This window comes from Diabrotica undecimpunctata, chromosome 1 (assembly GCF_040954645.1).
Source record: "Diabrotica undecimpunctata isolate CICGRU chromosome 1, icDiaUnde3, whole genome shotgun sequence".
NCBI classification, from domain to species: Eukaryota; Metazoa; Arthropoda; class Insecta; order Coleoptera; family Chrysomelidae; genus Diabrotica; species Diabrotica undecimpunctata.
In genome coordinates, this window is record NC_092803.1 from 35,683,932 (window position 1) to 35,696,995 (window position 13,064).

Below are 13,064 nucleotides of genomic sequence, written 5' to 3' on the forward strand. Positions count from 1 at the left end.
ATGTGATTAAAATATTGAAAAGATTTATTGGGCGATAGTTTTTTAGATATCATTAATCAATATTTCATATAGAATTTTATTTATTGATGTATTTCAGTTGTCGAAGAATTTTTCATTCAACACAAAAATAAGTTTGATAAATTGAAAAATTTTATTGTATACTCATATTATCCAATTATTAAAATTCTATTAACCTATATTTAAACGTCAAGAAATTGTACAATACAGATCTTTGTTGACTACTAGTAACGGAAATGGAACACCACCCATGTGATTAATACTTTAGTAAATGTAATATTTCTTATCTATTTGCAACAATTTTCGTTGCTGTTGTATTTTTATTTGACAAATTTAATACGGGAAATAATAATATTAAAGTTAAACTTTTATTTAATATTTATGCCACATTTGAGGATAAAAGCTTTCAGTATAATTGATTTATCTTCCTTGCTCGTTGGTTAGATTTTGAAATTTTATACGTAAGTACCTATTCTAAAAAAGTAAGTCGATCTGTACTCGTTTTTGTAGCTTGTTTTTTTACATCTATTTTAAGATAAAACTCAATTTCGCAAATTTTGTCTTCTTTTTTCTGCTGTACCGATTTTGCGGACTTTTATATGTTGTATACATTATAGTTAGAACTAAATAAAATCAATATTGTTCTAAAGATATATTCTTGCGACTTTTTAATGAAATTTTACTTTAAAATGAGGATTTTATATAATACCTAGCTTACCTGACGAACATCGTACCGCCCTAGAATTAAATAATTTGTCTAAAAAATTAACAGAAAATAAATCCAAAAAAAAACATTCAAACATATTATGCTGAAAAACGCTAAAAATCACTTTAATACTATCTGATAATTTTTTTTATTTTTTGCGTTGCATAAATATACAACAATGACGGTTTTCCGACACGCTTTCGACGCTATAACGATTTTTATGCGCGAAACGTTGAAAGTTAATTCCGCAAACTTCCAACGGTTGGCTTTTTGATTTATTTATTGTCATTGCAAAAGCCAAAAGTACGGGAAATTGTGAACGTTTAAAATTAAATGAAATTAACAGGAATATTTTTCCTTAATGATCGTTGCCTTAATGATATTATTTATCAGCCTTTTCACACTCAGTTTCGTTTCATTGCACAGTCGAAGTCGATTAATGTTAGGCAGAATATTGACAACTGATTCTACTTTTAATTGTAAATTGTTAGGTAAGGGTCCAGACAATTCCAATTAATTTAAAAACTCTGTAGAATAGTTGACTACGTCATCCTGATTTATAACTGTGTCAACTGATTTGAACGAAAACAACTTTCCTGGAAGAAAATTCGGAGTAGTATGATCAACCGATATAAAATTTCTAAAATAGAGAGGTAAAATTAAGCGTTTTATGTATTTTTTTAATGTCTTATGATAAAAAATTTTAAAAAAATTGTCCAAAAAATAAAAATAAATGTTTCTTCTTCTTGTAGTTCCTTCTCCTATCGGAGGTTTGCTATCATCACAGCTATCCGTACCTTATTGACAGCTGCTCTAAAAAGATCTACTGAGCTGCAACTATACCACTCTCTTAGGTTTCTCAGCCAGGAAATTCTTCGTCTTCCTATGGATCTTTTACCCTTGATTTTACCTTGCATTATGAGCCTTAATATCTCATATTTCGCACCTCTGGTAATGTGGCCTAAATATTCCAGCTTTCTTGTTTTGATGTGCTTTATGACCTCGCAATCCTTTTGTAGCTTTCTTCTGCGTTTGTGACTCGTTGGGTCCATGGTAATTTAGACTCACTTTTCCTAAATCCTAAATAAATGTTTGGGATGGACTTAATTTCGACTCACTTTTGATTTCTTTTATTTGTTTTCTGTAACCAATATTTAAGATCGTAAACTTGCGGTAAAAGCGGAGAGCAATATGAAAATCGTATGTTCAAAACCCTTTTCATCACCATCAATGGGGTCAGGGCCAGCGTCAGAGTTTCAGACGTTTTTTTATTCGGTATCCCTAGTAGGACTAATCCACGTGCCGTTGCTTTTAAGTTTTTGCGACTTCTGCCGTCTTCTTTCTTATAAAAGTTTTTTGCAAACACGACGTTTTTTCACTGTGACATTATTTTCGGTTGTAGCTTCTCCAAATATAAAATAATGCTCTATTTTGATTGCAATGTGTCTGATCCGAAGAGCGTCGATTGACAAACTGTTTATGACCTGCTGCTGATGGCATCAGCACCTAGGGTTCGTTAATCGCTTGTATCTCGTTAGGATTGTCATAGGACGTTAAATGTTGAATGTAGTACAAAAAACCAAAAGTGTATAAAATATAGTTTTCTTCATTTTTGTTTATGGACAATGTTTATGTTGTAAAATTAATAATAAACGATATAATTCATAATTTATGCTTAGTCAGTATTTTTCTCCTTTACTTAGAAAATATTGACATCACGAAAAAATTTACAAAGAAGAAATTGTAGGCAATTGCATTTGCAACAATTTCAGTCTTACCATTTTGTCGAAGAGTTGAAAATGGCGGAGATATTTGAATCGATATCAACAAAAACGTTCTGTCATGAAAACCATTTTTGTGGAAAACTGGAAAAAACTGTATAATTTTTTATTAGTCTTTTAAATAAATACCAAAAAATTTAGGAGTATTTTAACACTTTTAGATGTAATGTTTAATGTTTCTTAGTGCAAAATAATTTGTCTATATATAATACAAATATTCAAATTTTGTCGACTTAGAACTTTTTTGTTTACATTCCTAAATGTAATGACAAAAAAAACCTTCATTTTGTTCAAGAAAAATGTATTTAACCTACAAAAATACAATTTTAAGTAAAAATTTTAAATTCAAATAAACATTCAAAGCGTTATTTTTTGAACGCTTCAAAATGCCATCCTACTGGATGTCGTGTTCATCTTCTCCAGCATTGGGATTATCAGTTGTTGGTAACTTCATTAATTCGTCATAAAACTGTCTGATACTACCAGTTATATAAGGTAACAACTTACCAATATCTTGGATCTTTTTTAAGTGTTATTTTACCGTATGGATAACAAAATATTGTGAAAAATTCAATTAATTGATTGACTGTTCGTGTTCATCTTCTCCATCATTGGGATTATCAGTTGTTGGTAACTTCATTAATTCGTCATAAAACTGTCTGATACTACCAGTTATATAAGGTAACAACTTACCAATATCTTGGATCTTTTTTAAGTGTTACTTTACCGTATGGATAACAAAATATTGTGAAAAATTCAATTAATTGATTGACTGTTGACTTGAGAAAGTTTATAGGTTTGTTCCGCAAACCCATTAATAAAAGACCTATAAACAATCATGGCTTTAGCTGTTTCATAAGTAAACTACATGAAGGAACATTTCAAAAGATATCTTATCCTTAGCAGGAACACGTTTTACTCGAAGTAATAATAATTTCGGTTATCTCGTGTAAGGTGTAACCCTAACATGTCTTTTTAGTTTTCTCTTGATGATTAAAAAATCCTTGTCACAAGGTAGGTAGGAGTGTCATTTAATGGGGTAATACTGCTCAATTCGATTAAACATACCACTGTCGATAAGGGCTAAAAACACTGTTTAATGTATGGTTCCTATTTTGAGCAGTTATCTGAATAAATGTGGACTTCCGTAAACTGAGGAGGAGCAGACTTTAAATAATTATATAAAATGGAACAAACCTCATCAGGACTTTTTCTAGCGGTCCCTTCGTGGTATAGATAACTATTAGACTTATTGCTTTTTGCATCATGAATGCAAAACACATTCACCGTTAGTTGCCTCAAATAAAAGGTTCCCTGTACTGGAATCATAGACAGCGGAATATTTTGCGTATAATCGAAATCTATTGCTAGCACAGGGGGCTCTTTTGCTTTTGTTTCTTGGTCTATGAGTGTTTACATTGTTGCAGGTAATCAGTGATTGTAAAAAAATATCCTACTCGTTCTAAGTTCCAATGTTCTCAAATGAACGAATGTCTCTTCGTCTTGGTTGTGCAAGCTGTCTGTACACTTATGCTTACATCTGAAATCAAAAAAAAGTTTCGATAAAATAAGACTTAGTTTATTACGTAAAAAATCATCAATTATGCAATGCCAACATAGGCTATATTCATTGAACGTTATTTTAATACCAATGTCATAATATTTTATTATGGAGCTATACAGACTGCAAAACTTATTTTACCTGCAATCAGGGCAACAATTATAGCTAGTACAACTCTAACTTGTAATCTACGTACTCTTCATCTTTGAGTATAGCATTTCTCACGATATTTCTTTTCCATTTAGTTTCATTTTTTACTTTTCTTTCGTCGCTAGTACTGCTTTGTTCTTCATCCGTCGCAATTTTTACAAAAATACAATAAAATTTTGGTAAATACAACTTTATCCTCACAAAAACAATAAAACATGTGGTTATTTAATTTTATGAGGGACTCACAGAACACAATAATACAATACACAGATGTTGATAGTGTTGTCTATAAAAATATTCTGAGTCACTGAGTTTACAATGATATATTTCAGCTTTCTATTTAACATGCATGGAGAGTACAGACTTACTACTACTACTACTATCGGTTCACAGCGTTCTCCGACGCCTTCCGACTCCTAACCGCCATTCTTCTCTATTTAATTATAGGCCTGGGGGGATTTCTCTTTCCTCTAGTTCTTTTTCAATTCCCTCTCTCCAGCTTCTTCTCGGCCTTCCTCTTTTTCTTCTTCCTTGTGGTGTTAACGTCAAAATCTGTTTCGGAATCCTGTCATCTGGCATTCTCTGTACATGGCCGTACCATATTAACTGTTTCGTTTTTCTGTCATTAACTATTGTATGCTTGACTCCCATCATTTCTCGTATTCTCTCATTTGGTATACGATTTCTTCTTGATTTGCCTGCTGCTCGTCTCCAGACTTACAGACTTACTAAAAGATGCAATTTTATTCATAGAACAATTTTTGATCAACATGTGAAAAATGGAAAAAAAAATGACTTAAAACGTTTTTGTTTACACCGATTCATTTAGCAAAAATAGTTCTCCTTTAAATTCAAGAAGGTAACTAACGTGGAGAAGGATTTTAGTCGCAATTTTAAATTTACACTACTATTGACCCCACCACTCTAAAGTTAGGATAAGAAAATTTGGGGTAGCTCGCTATGCAAGTTTGGGCCTTTTTCTCGTGTAATCCGACTGGACTATTATTATTGTTTAAATGAATTAACTTTTTATCTATGCCCATTTCAACTGATGATTTAAACGTAGTTTTTAAATTTTCATTAGATTTGGTTTAATATTATTGACATGAAAATAATGATTTTGGGTAAATAAAATGTAAAATGGGATGTTATTCTTGTACAGACAGTAAAAATATTAATAAATATGTTATATATGGCAATAAACTATATTAAAGTTGAAATTTCAAAAATGTCATTTTTATTGCAATTTATTGAATTTTATTTTAATGCATAAAATATTTATTGAAAAACATGCCACAAGAAAATAGTTTTAAAACCATAACAAACATTATTTACTATTACCGTATTTTTTGCTATGTAAGCTTCATTTTGTTAAACATATGGCTAAGTATACACAATTTTAATATTTTTTTTAAAAACGTTTTAATTTTAGCTCAAAATAATGATAATAATTTTATTACTTGTGTCGTCGTCCTTAGCTGCTAATTGGTCAAACTTTCCTGATGTATATCCTGAACGTGAAGCTTCGACCAGGATGATAAATATAATGACAAAATTTAATAACTACGGTAAGATCTTTCTAATAGACAACTTCACTGCTGAATATTTGAATTTCTTTATGGGAGGCATATCATCCCATTTAACAAGAGGTAAGTGTTTAGCTCATACTTTAAGTAAGTAAGTCGACTGTAATTAGTACAATCCTTTTTTCACCTTTATTCTTATACACAACACTCACTGGCGCGAAAAACGGGCACCCTTATAGTTTTTGACCTTATAATTCTTGACGAAAAAACCTTAATATTTTAATTTATGTTTGGATTCTTTTATAAATCTGGCAAACAATTAATACAGTTTAGCAGGAGATAACCACTTAACGCTAATCAAAACTTGATTGTAATCAAATATTTAATCGCAATAAAATACGTCACAGCAGCTGTCAAAATTATTAAAAATTGCTTAATATTATTGATTTGTAAATAAAAACATGAAATTAACATCACAAAGAGTTTAATTATGGTTTATTTTAAATTATAACTCAAAATCATAAAATTGGATAAAATAAATCAGTCAACATAACCCCAAAATGTGACGTATTTGATTTTAAATAAATATTTGATTACAATCAAGTTTTGATTAGCGTTCGAACAATTGGCCCCTACCTTACACAACCACGCAATAAACTTAACCTTGTTGACAAATGTAATATTATCACTTGTAACCAGAGAAATAAATTCTATAAATATAAAAAAATGCAAAATACGATTATATGGAATTCACCACACAGCAGAACAACTAGTTGAGCAACCAACATTGGAAGAAACGATAAACGTCATAAAACATCTAAAAAATAACAAAGCACCTGGCACAGATGGAATAACTGCAGAACTGATAAAGAATGGTGGACATGCGCTATGGAGGCGTATCCATAAACTAATCGACCGCATATGGACACTAGAAGTCATCCCAGAAGATTGGAAAGTGGGAATCATACTTCCTATGTACAGAGGGGGAGACAAACGACTCTGCAAAAATTATAGGGGCATAACAGTTTTAAATGTCATCTACAAGATATTATCAGGAATTATATATAGCCGCCTGGAATCGTTTTCGGAGGAGATTGTTTTTGAATACCAATGTGGCTTCAGACCAAAGAGGTCAACTATAGACCAAATACATATGTTAAGAGGTATACATGAAAAATGTGTTGAATATAACATACCTATTTACAACTTGTATATCGATTTCAAACAGGCGTTTGATGGAGTAGATCGACAAAAGATGTTAAAGCAACTATCTATGTTAGGGATACCCAATAAGTTGGTTAAACTTATACGAATGACTCTGGAGGGTTCCAAAGCTATGGTGAGAATAGATGTGAGATATGACGCAGGCCTTTGATATTGAAAATGGAGTTAGACAAGGGGATGCCTTATCAACAACACTTTTTAATCTCACTTTAGAAGCTGTTGTTAGAAAACTGGATATAAACGGCTGTATTAATACAACAACACAATACAAGACAACAACAACATCAGTCAGGAAATACAAGCACGGATTCTTAGCGATAATAAGTGCTTTTATGCATACAAAGACTTAATGAAAAGTAAGTTACTGAATCGTGAGTCTAAGCTGAAAATCTACAAAACAGTAATTAGACCAGTGGTCACATATGGATGTGAAACGTTTACCCTCTCAACCACTGCTGAAAATCAACTGAGAATATTTGAGCGCAAAATACTAAGGAAGATATTTGGACCAACCCAATGCAGCGATAGTTCGTGCAGAATTAAAATGAACCACGAGCTGAATGAACTAATGCAGAGCGCAGATATTGTCAGATTTGTAAAATCACAAAGACTAAACTGGCTTGGTCACCTAGAAAGAATGCCAGATAATCGAGCTGTAAAAGTAGTCTAGAGATGGAAGCCCCAAGGAAACAGAACAAGAGGAAGTCCCCGTAAAAGATGGATAGACGACGTAGAGAGGGATCTTAAAACCATGAACATCAGGTAGTGGCGAAGGAAAGTATCCGACAGGGCAGAATGGAAGAACATTGTTAAGCAGGCCAAGACTCACAAAGGGTTGTAGCGCCATTAGAAATTAGAAGAAGAAGAAGAAGAAGGAATTGAATTAACTCCAAATGTTTATAAAAATAACGATTTGTTCCGATATTATGAAAATCAAATGTTTTAAGAATTTCAAATTATAAGAATCAAAATTATCGAATATAATTAATATCAAAATAATCACGATATTAGATTTGAATTAGCAGTAGACAAAATATTACTATTTTAAGTAAAAAGGTATGCAGAATATAAATATTTCAATTAAGTATTAACAAATATGGTTCTAAGCATTTTCTAAAGCTCCAATTTTCTCGTGTTTATACGCTGTGGAGTTTAATTGTTCTACTTGGGCTAATACGCATGTTTCCTTAAAGTTTCTTGCCTTAAACTGTATGCCTTGGTCTGTTACTATTCCTCTGGATACTCCACACATCAAAATAAATAAAATAATCATCCTTCCAGCAGACAAGGGGAATGCAACTGTGATAATGGATAAAATTCAATATGAAAACAAAATTAAAGATCTAATAATAAACGAACCTTATACAAAATTAACAAATGATCCAACAAAGACTTTGAAAAACAGAATAGATATATAGAACTTTATTCAAATTTAAAGATTGTTTAACAAGTTATCAAAGAAGATTAATTACACCTTATTACAGTAAGACCCCTCCGTTTTATGGAGCACAGAAAGTTCATACAACGAATATACCACTTAGACCCATTTGTAGTACCATGAATTCTCCTTATATAGAACTATCAAAATTTTATTAAATAATATACAACCACTTGCAAATAAAAATGACACATTTTTAAAAAATACCCATTAAATAACATTTTTTAAATAAATTATCAAAAATATTGAATTTAATTCAAATAATATTTTGGTAAGTTTTGACATAAGTAGTTTATTTACGAATGTGCCATGAGATAAAACTTTAAATATTAGTCAAGACAAAATTAGAGAGTGATGATACATTGGCAACTAGAACAAGACTAAACATATCAGCTATAATGGAGTTATTAACATTATGTACTGATAATACATATTTTCAACTAAATAATGAATTATTTAAACAAAATTTTGGTCTAGCAATGGGCTCTAGTTTATCTCCATTATTAGCCAATATATTTATGGAAGATTTTGAAACAAATATTATTTCTAAACAAAATTTAAAACCCACAGTATGGTGGAGATATGTAGATGATATATTCTCAATATGCTCTCGTAGATCAGAGTTGTTGAACACATTCCTGAATGATATAAACGATAAAGAAGAGACAATAACATTTACCATGGAAAAGGAATATAATAACACACTACCTTTCCTGGATGTTTCAATCTCTAAAAACGATACTGGATATGACTCTCAGGTGTATAGAAAACCAACACACACCAACAAATATTTAGATTTCAAATCAAATCACAATATTAATATTAAAATGGGAATCATCAAATTCTTATACGATAGAGCCAAAATTCTTGTTCTAACGAAAATTCGTTCTTGGAGGAAAAACATTTGTTAACATATGTTTTATCAAAAAATGATTATCTTTTATTGTTTATAAATAAGGAATTTTCAACAATCGACCGAATAGAACAGAACAACTAAGAACGAGATTCTACAGCATGCACATAAAAGGATTATCAGAAAAACTTAAAAGGATAGGAAATAAATTCAACATTTGAACGACATTCAAAACAACAAACACATTGAGATCTATTTTATCTAAAACCAAACCTAACAATGAACAAGCAAAGACAAAGAATTGTATTTATAATTGTAATTATAATCGTGTCGCAAATTCCTCGACAGAATGTAATAGGATCTGGTTACCATATTAAAAGAGGAAGTTATTAAAAGGAAAATATCAGTATTAGTAAGTCAGTAACATATCGAGGATACATAATTTATGTTTTTTAAATAACAAACATATAAAATCGGAATTTGGTGTTTATTGAGAGTAAACTAAATGTACAACCAAATACTTACCATGTCGGAATAGAATTATAAGATTTTTTCCTGGTTTTTCCCTCATAATTTACTATGTAATCACTAACAGGTGATTGTCTTTTTAAAGACGAATTACATGCTATGATTTTTTCTGACGGATATTCTCAAGTTAAAGTTAAATTCATGTAATTGAATGAACTATCTTACAAGTAATGTCGTCCCAGGAAAGCAGCTCAACAATATCGGCAATATCATTTAAAAGTCGTCTTCTACTTTAAAATGTATAATGTATGTCTGAATTGTCTATATAAATGAGTCAGTTAAAATTAAATTATTAGAAGAATTTTTCACCAAGTAACAAAAAACCAAATTTGTTTAATTTACTAATGTTTGTATTTTGAGAACGATTTCCGAAATGGAAATTGAAACGTCAATAAACTTACTTTAACCTTTAATTGTGGCTTATTTCCATTTAAATAGTAATTACTTTAAAATCCCATAAGAAAATAGCTTCAGAACAATATCATAATGAAATTTTTTACTAATAATAATAATATTAATTTGGTTACTGTTCGGCTTCTTTATTTTGTATTACATATGTGTATTTGCTTAACTCGCACTGTAGTGTCAATACATATGTAGTGGTCCCATTGTCATCCATATCAGATGGGCCTAGCAGGTCTATAAATATCGTATCAAATAAGATGGTGGATGTCGATATGATAGTCAGGGATTCTTTGGTCATGATAGAGTGTTTATGCCTTTGACAATTGTCGCACCTTTTCGCATATTCTTCAAGATCTCTCCGTAAACCATTACTTCTTCTTCTTCTTCCTCTTTATAAGCAATTCTGCTTGTTCATTGGCGGATTAATGCCTCTATGGAAGGTTGTCACTCCATCTTTTGCGCGGTCGTCCGATACTTCTTCTGCCAATTGATGACTTATCTCTTGCTATTTTGACGATACGGATCTCCTCCACTCTGTTTATGTAGTTATTCAATTCTTTTTTTCTATTTTGTGACCATTCATTTATACACTGTACGTTACATTTCCTTCTAATGTCTTCACTTCTCGTTCGATCTTTCAGCGTATTTCCAGTAATTCTTCTCAGTACTCTCATCTCTACCGTTTCCAGTAGCCTTTGCGTTGAAGCTGTCTCGGGTCTTGTTTCTGAGGCATATGTCATTATTAGTCTTACACTGGCTTCATAAATGCTTGACTTCATCTCAGTGTCAATGTGTCTGTTTCGCCTTATAGTATTATTTTGGCATTTTTCTACTTGATCTCTCACTTCTTTGTCCAGGTCTCCATAGCTAGACAGTGTAATTCTCAGGTATTTTATTTCCATTACTTGTTCAATACTGATGCCATCAATTTCTATTTTACATCTGGTTGGTTCTTTGCTGACTATTATTGTTTTAGTTTTCTGAAATGAGATTGTCATATTAAATTCTTTTGCTCTTATGTTAAATATGTGGACCAGTCTTTGCAAACTATCCTCATCTTGGGCTATCAATATTGCGTCGTCTACGTAACAAAGTATTTTGATTTCTTTGTTTCCCATTCTATATCCTCTTCCTTTGCTAACGGTTTTGATGATTTCATCCATGATCAAATTTAGGAGCATGGAGCTCAATGAATCTCCTTATCTTATTCCGCTGCCTATTTCTATAGGTTCTGTAAGTTGTCCATCTATTCTGATTTACATTTTGTTGTTTTGGTAGATGTTATCGATAGTTTTTATAATATTTAGAGGAACTTCTCTATTATGCACAAGATGATTACATATTTTAGTCTTACTCTGTCAAACGCTTTCTTTAGGTCAATCAGACACAGAAATGCTGGTCTATTATACTCTAATAGGGTCTATTATTGCTGCCGAAATACTTAAAACTGATCCGCATCTACCTGCTGAACTTTTCCTCCCCATAATCCGAGAGGTGTGAGAAACAAACCGCATATCAGCGGGCTGGAAAAGGGGTAACATTATTAAGCTTCCAAGAAAGGGCAACCTTACACTGTGCAAAAATTGGAGAGGAATAAATACTTACCGCAATAAATAAAATCTTCACGACCATCATACTTAAAAGATTAACAAACAAGATTGAATTTCGAGCTTTTGAAGCAAGCTTTAGACCAGAATCCTCCTGCATAGACCACATTAATACTGGGTAATATTGGAACAATCAGTTGAATGGAACACACCCGTATACATGGTTTTTGTTGACTTCGAGCTTGCCTTTGACAACTTATCTCATGCTGCTTTATGGAAAATTTTAGAGCTAAGAAACATCCCGCATAAAACAATTTCCAATATAAAGTTACTGTACACTGTAGCGAAATGCAGCGTGACACACAATGAAATCAACAGCGATGAATTTGACATACTTACTGGAGACAGACAGGGATGAATACTTTTTCCGTTTCTTTTTAACTTAGCAGTAGACTATGTTTTCTCCAAACTAGACTCCGACACAAGAGGGATACAATGGACGTTAACCACATGCCTAAGCGATCTGAAATACGCCGACAATATCTGCCTGTAAGGACAAAGGTTCCAAGATGTGGATGATCAATTGGAAACACTTTCCACTGAAGCCAATAAACTAGGTTTGAAAATCAATATTAGTAAAACCAAATCCGTAAGAGTAAATGCAAGAAGAGGTCGCCCAGTACAAACTTGCAGAAGATCCATCATGGACGAGATAAGAGGTCAAGGAAAGTCTTGGAATGAGTTAAAGGCCTTAGCGCAAAATAGAACCCGATGGCGCATTTTCACTGAAGCTCTATTCTCCATTTAGGAGTTCAAGAACCTTATATATATATGATGCTGTTTATCGGTCTTAATTTTGTTATCATAGCTAAATTGCTTCTTCTTTCTGTAAGTCTTCTTATTGCGGCTCTGGCCGTTGTTGCTTTCTGGACTGTCGCGTTTATATGTGGTGTGAATGTTAGACCTTGGTCTATTGTGACTCCTAGGTATTTAGCTTCGTTTTGCTACTCCATGGGTCTATTTTCTACTGTTAGCTGTTCTTTTGGGTTATCTCTTCTCTTTTTAAAGTTGGGTCTTTTCTGGACTTATTGCTATTTTCTATAGGATATTCCATTCTTCTATCGTATCCAGTGCTATCTGTAGATTTGTTACAGCCATATCCAGGTTACTATGTTTTGTCGCAATTGCAGTGTCGTCTACATAAAGGCTGATTAGTGTTCCGGATGTTCTTGGAACGGCTGCTGTATATATGTGATTCATAAGGGGTAATAAGACTATCCCCGTAGTACTTAAGGTTCCGGTATTCTAGAATAGATAGAACTGGTCC